The sequence below is a fragment of the Desmodus rotundus genome, chromosome 9, assembly GCF_022682495.2.
Source record: "Desmodus rotundus isolate HL8 chromosome 9, HLdesRot8A.1, whole genome shotgun sequence".
NCBI lineage: Eukaryota > Metazoa > Chordata > Mammalia > Chiroptera > Phyllostomidae > Desmodus > Desmodus rotundus.
This window is the reverse complement of record NC_071395.1, coordinates 57072761-57078927: the sequence shown is the minus strand read 5'-3', so window position 1 is coordinate 57078927 and position 6167 is coordinate 57072761.

Here is a 6167-nt window from a genome sequence, read left to right as displayed (position 1 = left end):
CCATACTGTTGGTTCTCTTTATAATTTGGTGCTGTTTTCTTTAGCCATGCAGAAGCTTTTTATTTTGATGAGGTCCCATTTGTTTATTCTTTCCTTTATGTCCCTTGCTTTAGGGGATGTGTCTGTGAGGATGTTGCTGCGTGGAATGTCTGAGATTTTCCTGCCAATGTTTTCCTCAAGGACTTTTATGGTGTTACGGCTTATATTTAAGTCTTTTATCCATCTTGAGTTTATTTTCGTGTATGGCGTAAGTTGGTGATCGAGTTTCATTTTTTTGCACGTAGCTGTCCAGATCTCCCAACACCATCTGTTGAAGAGACTGTTTTTGCTCCATTTTATGCTCCTGCCTCCTTTGTCAAATATTAATTGATCGTATAGATTTGAGTTTATTTCTGGGCTCTCTATTCTGTTCCATTGGTCTATGTGCCTGTTTTTATGCCAGTACCAGGCTGTTTTGATTACCGTGGCCTTGTAATACAGTTTGATATCAGGTATTGTGATACCTCCTGCTTTGTCCTTCTTTCTCAAAATTGCTGCTGCTATTCGAGGTCGTTTATGGTTCCATATGAATTTCTGCAATGTTTGTTCTATATCTGTGAAATATGTCATGGGTACTCTAATAGGGATTGCATTGAATCTATAAATTGCTTTGGGTAGTATGGCCATTTTGATGATGTTAATTCTTCCAATCCATGAACATGGTATATGCTTCCATTTGTTTGTATCTTCCTTAATTTCTTTCTTCAGTGTTGTGTAGTTTTCTGAGTACAGGTCTTTTACCTCCTTGGTTAGGTTGATTCCTAGGTACTTTATTTTTCTTGTTGCTATATCGAATGGGATTTTTTTCCTGATTTGTGTTTCTGCAGTTTCGTTGCAGTGTACAGGAATGCCTTTGATTTCTGGGTATTGACTCTGTATCCAGCTATTTTGCCAAATTCATTTATTAGGTCGAGTAGTTTTTGAGTGGAGTCTATAGGGTTTTCCATGTACACTATCATGTCGTCTGCAAACAGTGACAGTTTCATTTCCTCCTTTCCAATTTGGATGCCTTTTATTGCTTTTTCTTGTCTGATTGCTGTGGCTAGGACTTCCAATACTATGTTGAATAGGAGCGGTGAGAGAGGGCATCCTTGTCTTGTTCCTGATCTTAGTGGGAAAGCTCTAAGTTTTTGTCCATTGAATGTGATGTTGGCTGTAGGTCTCTCATATATGGCCTTAATTATGTTGAGGACTGCTCCCTTTATTCCCACTTTGCTGAGTGTTTTTATCAGAAATGGATGCTGTATCTTATCGAATGCTTTTTCTGAATCTATTGATATGATCATGTGATTTTTGTCTTTGCTGTTGTTGATGTGATGTATTATGTTTATTGATTTGCGAATATTGTACCATCCTTGCATCCCTGGGATGAATCCCACTTGGTCATGGTGGATGATCTTTTTAATATATTGCTGGATGCGGTTTGCTAATATTTTGTTGAGAATTTTAGCGTCTATGTTCATCAGCGATATTGGCCTGAAGTTTTCTTTCTTCGTTGTGTCTTTATCTGGTTTTGGGATTAGGATGATGTTGGCTTCATAAAAAGAGTTTGGGAGTCTTCCATCAGTTTGGATTTTTTCGAATAGTCTGTGAAGGATAGGGGTTAGTTCTTCCTTAAATGCTTTGTAGAAATCTCCTGTGAAACCATCTGGTCCAGGGCTTTTGTGTGATGGGAGTTTCTTGATGACTGCTTCAATTTCCTTTGCTGATATTGGTCTGTTCAGGTTTTCTGCTACTTCTTCAGTCAGTTTTGGAAAATTATATTTTTTCTAGAAATGTGTCCATTTCATCTAGGTTTTCAAATTTCTTAGCATATAGGTCTTCATAGTACTTTCTTACGATCCTTTGTATTTCTGTGGTATCAGTTGTAATCTCTCCACTTTCATTTCTAATTCTGTTTATTTGGATCCTCTCTCTTTTCTTCTTGATAAGCCTACTTAAAGGCTTGTCGATTTTGTTTATCTTTTCAAAGAACCAGCTTCTGGATTCATTGATCCTTACAATTGTGCTTTTAGTCTCTATGTCATTTAGTTCTGCTCTGATCTTGGTTATTTCCTTCCTTCTGCTTGCTCTGGGCTGTCTTTGTTGTTGTTCCTCCAGTTCTTGTAGGCGTAGGGTTAGGTTGTTTGTGTGAACTGTTTCTAACTTCTTAAGGTAGGCCTGTATTGCTATGAACTTCCCTCTCAGGACTGCCTTTGCTGTGTCCCATAGGTTTTGGGTTGTTGTGAGTTCGTTTTCATTTGTTTCCAGGAAGTTTTTGATTTCTTCCCTAATCTCGTTCTTGACCCATTCATTGTTTAATAGCATGCTATTCAGTCTCCATGATTTTGAGTGTTTTGGGTTTTTACCCTTGGGGTTGGTTTCTAGTTTCAGACCCTTGTGGTCAGAGAAGATGCTTGATATGATTTCAATTTTCTTGAATTTGTTGAGGCTTGCTTTGTGTCCTATCATGTGGTCTATCTTTGAAAAAGTTCCATGGACACTTGAAAAGAATGTGTATTTTGCTTCTTTGGGATGAAAAGCTCTGTATATATCAGTTAAGTCCATTTCCTCTAGGGTATTGTTAAGTGACACAATATCTTTGTTAATCTTTTGTTTGGAAGACCTGTCCATTTTTGATAGTGGGGTGTTAAAATCCCCTACTATAATTGTGTTGCTGTCAATATCTTTTTTGAAATCCTCCAAGATTTTCTTTATGTATTTGGGTGCTCCTATGTTGGGTGCATATATATTTATAATGTTTATGTCTTCTTGGTGGATTCTTCCTTTGAGTATTATGAAGTGACCTTCTGGGTCTCTGTTTATGGCCCTTCTTTGGAAGTCTATTTTGTCTGATATGAGTATTGCTACCCCTGCTTTTTTTTCCTGTCCGTTTGCTTGGAAAATTTGTTTCCAGCCCTTCACTTTCAGTCCGTGTAAGTCTTTTGTCCTGAGATGGGTCTCTTGTAGGCAGCATATGTGTGGGTAATGTTTTCTTATCTATTCAGCTGTTCTATGTCTTTTGATTGGAGCAGTTAATCCATTTACATTTAAGGTTATTATCGATAGGTAGTTATTCATTGCCATTATTTCCTACCTGTGTTCCTCTGTCTTTCTCTTTTCCTTCCTTTCCTTAAAGCAGTCCCTTTAGCATCTCTTGCAGAGCTGGTTTGGTGGAGGTGTACTCTTTTAGACTTCTTTTGTCTGGGAAGCTCTTTATTTGGTCTTCTATCTTGATTGAGAGCCTTGCTGGGTAAAGTAGTCTTGGTTGGAGGCCTCTGGTTCTCATTACTTGGAATATTTTTTGCCATTCTCTTCTGGCTTGGAGCGTTTCCATTGAGAAGTCAGTTGCTAACCTTATTGGGGCTCCCTTGTATGTTACTTCCTTTTTCTCCCTTGCTGCCTTGAAGATCCTCTCTTTGTCTTGGAAATTTGCCATTTTAATTATGATGTGTCTTGCAGTGGGTCTCTTTGGGTTCCTCTTGTTTGGGACTCTCTGTGATTCCTGGATTTGGGTGACTTTTTCTCTCCTCTGATTAGGGAAATTTTCCATCATTACTTTTTCAAACAGGTTTTCTATCCCTTGCTCTTCTTCTTCTCCTTCTGGTATTCCTATTATACGGATATTGTTACGTTTCATGTTGTCCTGCATTTCCCTTATTGCCTCTTCATTCTTTCTGAGCCTCTTTTCCTTTTCTTGCTCCTTCTGGGTGTTTTTTTCTACTTTATCCTCCAGCTCGCTGATCCGATCCTCTGCTTCATCAAGTCTGCTTTTAATTCCTTCTACTGTGTTCTTCAATTCAGAAATTGTATTCTTCATTTCCTCTTGGCTCTTGTTGATATTTTCTATTTCCTTTTTCATGTTGATATAGTTTGCAGTGAGTTCATTGTAGTTTCCTTGTAGTTTCTGGTAGTTCTCTTTGAGCTCAGAGAGCTCAGTGAGCTTCCTGATGACCATTGCTTTGAACTCAGTATCTGATAGTTGACTTGCCTCTTTTTCGGTTAGTATTCTTTCTGAGACTTCCTCCTTTCCTTTCATTTGGGAATTGTTTCTTTGTCTTCCCATTGTTTGTGAGGCTCTTCTTGTTGGCCTCTGCTTCTTAAATTGCTTTGTTCTGAATCCCTGGGTTTATGATATGAACTTCTATGGTAGAATGCCAATGGGATTCGGTGGTGCTGTCTCCTTACTCTCCTGTGCTCACTGGTCTTGAGCTGACGTTTATGTGTTTAACACGGTCTAACTCTAGTCTTTTCAGCACTCCAGGTTTTGTTGTCGCACCTGTGGGAAAAATAGAAAGGCGGGGGGGAAAGAAAAGGGAAAAAAAAAAAAAAAACCAAAGATGGGAAGGAGGGAAAAAGGAAATAGGAAAGGAGGAAAGGAAGGAAGGAGGGAAGAAGGATTAAAGAAAGATCGGAGGCAAGATAAGAAGGAATTTTAACAAAAATTAAAACATAGAAATAGATAAAAGAAGGCAGGAAGAAGACATAAAAATGGTAAAGGATGGGAGGAAGAAGGAATGAAAGAAAAAAAAGAGAGAGAGAGGAAGAAGGAGTTCAGGGGGAAAGGAAAAGGAAAAAAAAAAGGGAAAAAAAAGGAAAAAAAAAAGGAAAAAAAAAATCTTCTGTTGGCTTTAAACCATTCAGGTTATTTCTGCTGTTGTCCTGTCTGTGCAATGGGAGGGGGTGGTTGGAAGGATTGGTTTCACTTTTCTTCCTTCCCGGGTCACACTCTTCACTGTTTTGTAGGTGTGGTCCCTGTCAGGCAATCAGGCCGTTGATCAGCCAATCCAGCAGCTTTGTTCTTGGGACCCGCGAGCGGCTGCTCTAGCCGCTTTGGCTCGGGATGCGTGCACGCGCAGCAGGGGAATCCAGCCACTTTGGGTTTGTGACGTTATTTGGGCTCTGAGCGCGCAGCCGACCGACCGATCGAGCCGCCCAGGCTAGGGAGGCTGGCGCGCCACAAGCTGCTGGTTCAGCCGCCTTGGTGTTACGACACTCGCCAGCCTCTTTGTGCTTGGGAAACGCGCATCCAGCCGGCCCTACGCTTGGTGAGCGCGCAGCCCGCCGCCGAGCCAGAGGCTCCATGCTTGGGGGCCCGATCCAGTCGCCCTGGGCTTGAGACTCTCGGGTGGGCGGGGCCGCCCTGGGACCGAATCACGCGGTACTCGGTTCCGAGGTTTTGGGTCTGTGGGTGGAGCAGCTAGCCTCTGCTCCAAATGATCTCGGAGGTTTCAGGTGTGGGCGCCCCTCCGGGGTTTCATGTATGGGCCCCGTTCGCTAATCTGCGCTCACGCAACCGTGCGCAACCGGACCTCAGTTGAGCGCCAGTGCTGTTTATCCCGCGTTCCGCGTTCGCAGTCCAGGGGCGGAGGGGGGAGGGGCGCCAGGGGCCTCTGCCACCACCGAGAGTTCTCTAACTAGCCCCTGAGTGTCTCTATTTTCTTTTTCTTTTTGAGAAATTCCTCCTTTTCAAGCCCCCCTGGTCCAATCAAGCACCTGGCTGCTCACAGCGCAGCCTGGCCCTCTCCCAAGACTCCTGCAGCAGCCCCTGCGCCAGGGCTGGCGCCTCTGCCGCCCTTGTACCGCACGGTCCCGGTTCCCGGGGACCTTATTGTCCTTGAGCACTCTTCTTACCGTCAGATCTTTCAATGTCCTCTATCTTTGGTCTCTGATCTTCGTATATGCTGGAATACTGTTGGCTGTTCGCTCTGCTCCTCAGATCAGCTAGGTATTTCCCTGGCGTTGCGGGGAAGTGGATTCCGCTCCCACCTATGTTGCCGCCATCTTCCTCCGTCGCTTTTCTCTTGCTGCTTTTAAGATTCTCTCTTTATCTTTAGCTGTTGGCATTTTAATTATGATGTGTCTTTGTATGGTCTTCTTTGGGACTCTCTGTGCTTCCTTGACTTGCATGTCTAGTTCGTTCAACAGATTGGGGAAGTTTTGCTTCATTATTTTTTCAAATAAGTTTTCAATTTTTTGCTCCTCCTCTTTTACTTCTGGCACCCCTATAATTTGGATGTTAGTATGTTTGGAGATGTCCCAGAGGCACCTTATACTATCCTTGTTTGGGGAGGATTCTTTTTTCTTCTTGCTGTTCTGGTTAAATGCTTATTTCTTCCTTGTATTCCGGATCATTGATTTGAATCCTG